The sequence below is a fragment of the Orycteropus afer genome, unplaced genomic scaffold, assembly GCF_000298275.1.
Source record: "Orycteropus afer afer isolate SDZICR_OR568_19922 unplaced genomic scaffold, OryAfe1.0 scaffold00476, whole genome shotgun sequence".
NCBI classification, from domain to species: domain Eukaryota; kingdom Metazoa; phylum Chordata; class Mammalia; order Tubulidentata; family Orycteropodidae; genus Orycteropus; species Orycteropus afer.
The window spans coordinates 514,939-517,751 of NW_006922063.1; positions in this window are offsets into that span (position 1 = coordinate 514,939).

A 2,813-nucleotide genomic window follows, 5' to 3' on the forward strand; every position below is an offset into this window, starting at 1 on the left:
ACTGATGAAGGGAATCTAGGCTAACACTGGCTCCTCCAAAGTTTCCTCCCAGAGTAGATCCAGGGGTGGGCACTATGCCAGGAGTAGCCAAGCCTCCTCCTTTCCCCGCTATTAGTTATCTATTACTGCTATAACAGACGCACTACCAGAGGATGGCTTTAACAAACAGAAATGTATTTCCTCACAGTGTAGAGGCTAGAAACCCAAATGCAAGATGCCAGCTCTAAGGAAAGGCTTCCTCTCTGCGTCAGCTCTGGAGGAAGGGCCTTGTCTCTTCGGAGCTTCTGCTCCTGAGCTATTCTTCATGCGTCCTGGCATCCCTCTTCCCTCATCTTTGTTTGCTTGCTTGTTTAATCTCTTTTATATCTCAAAAGAGAATGACTCAAGATACATTAATCTTGCCTCATTAATATAACAAGGACACTCAATTCCCAAATGGAATTACAACCACAGGCACAGAGGTTAGGATTTATAACACATGTTTTTCGGGAGACATAATTCAGTCCATAACATTCAACCCTCCTCATCTCACAGGCAGGGCAGTGGCCAAAGAAGAGATCCTCTTCCCAGCATGAGAGCTTGGTCGGCCGGAATATGGGGAATGGGAGGGAAATAACAGTTCGGTCTCAAAGGGCCTCCCTGTCAAGCTCAGGTGAGGGATGAGTAACCAGGGGTATGTTGGTGTAGTTATGGTTGAGTGTCACCTTGGCTAGGCCATGGTTTTGAGTGGCTTGGCAGCTGCATGTAGTTATTCCCCATGATGAGATTGGATGTGGTGTAATCAACTTCATGGTGGCATCTGCAGTTATCAGTTGAAAGGGAGTTGCCTTTGGGGTGTGGCCTGCTTCCAGAATCTATGGAAAGGATCTTGCACTTGGTTTGTGAGTCTTCACCTCCAGTTCCTGGATTGATCCAGTGGCCTGCCAATATTACCTGCTGATCTTGGATCCATCGGCCTCAGCAGCCAGTAGGTGCATGAGTCAGAAGAAGCCTCCAGCTCGTTCCATTGGGCCTGGAACAAGGGGCAGAGCTGAAGCCCAAAGTCAAGGGACCTCTACCCACCCCTCAAGCTCATTCTGAACTTGGACTTCTAGTCTTCCCTTAGAGCCAGCACTCTGAACTTCTGGTGGCATGGTGGATAAGGCATTTGGCTGGTAACCAGGTCAGCAGTTCAAACCCACCAGCCGCTCCATGGAAGGAAGGTGGGGCAATCTACTTCTGTAAAGATTTACAGCCCTGGAAACCCAGTGGGAGTTGCTATGAGTCAGAATTGACTTGATGACAGTGAGTTTGGTTTGGAAACTGTAAGAGAATAAATTTGTTTGTTAAAGCCATCCACTTGTGATATTTCTGTTATAGCAGCACTAGAGAACTAAGACATATGTGAATCAATGTGACACAGAGCAGCAGAGCAAGTGACAATGTCAGTAATAACGACAGTTGACTTTTACAGAGACCATTTACAATTCCATGATAGCCACTGTTCCAAGTATTTTCTGTGCCCATGATTTCAGAGCACACTTACAAAGCTGATATTGCTGATATCATCAGCACCCTCAGATGGGAAGCAGAGGCTGTGTTACCTGCCTACTGCCACACAGCTGATAATTGGCAGAATATGGATTTGAACCCTGGCCGGTTCACCACATGCTTGTCAAATCTGTGCACACCATGGAATGTTGCAGGCCATGACCTAGGAACCCTGTGAGGAAGGCACCATCATCAGCCAGGAGTCCCTGGGATGGGCTTAGAGGGGCCCATAGCCAGGAGTTAGTGGTAGTCTGGGGTTCACACTGGTGCTGCACTCCCTCCCTAGTGAGATGATGGTCAAGTCACCTCAAACGGAGACCATCTACCTCTTCAGAGGAAAAGATGGAAGTCTGGCCATCTAAGAAGAGTGAAGAAGGCATCAAAGCTACTGTTTTTAATTTAAAAAAAAAAGTATTATAAAGCATTTTAAACAGAACCATAGTACAATGAACCCCCATGTGGCCATAACCTAGCTTCAAAAATTATCAACTAATGGTTACCCTTATTTTTTTTTTGTAAATGTTATTATTTAAAATATCCACCCCTATATCAAACCTATCTCTTAATTACCCATCGATTTTCCTTCCTCTCCCATCCCTGGTAACTAACAAAGAAAATTTCCTTTGCTGTGTAAACCTTAAACGTTGACTTTTTTTATGATAATGGACTCTTACAATATTTGTCCTTCTGTGATTGACTTATTTCACTCAGCATAATGTCCTCCAAGTTCATCCACGTTATGGGTGATTCCTGATTCTTCATCATTCTTTAATAAAGCTACTGTTTTTCTCAGGAGTCCCACGCTCCTCCCCAGCCTTCTGTAGGTGCCCTTGGCCTCTAAAAATCAAGACATGTCCATGAACCTATTGCCCAACTTCCTGTTGTCACCAGACTGTGAGCAATGCCAGGATCAGTGCAAGGAAAATACCTTGGACACTCCAAAATGAGGAGTGGGGATTCAAGTCCCTGGTGGGTCCCTTGTCTGAGACCTTCAAAACCCTCTCTCCCAGTTTCAAGCCCCCACTGAAATTGCTTTTTTTTTTAAAAAAAAAAACACACACACACACCTTTTTATTTTGAAATAATTACATATCCACAGGAAGTTGCAAAGATACAACAGAGAGGTCCTGTATGCCCTTCATCTATTTTCCCCAAAGCCAGGAATTTGACATTGATACAATGTGCGTGTCATTTTACCACATGTTTGAATCTGTGCAACCACCACTGCAGTCAAGATACAAGTTGTTCCATTACCCAAAAGACCTCCTTCATGCTGTTGTTGT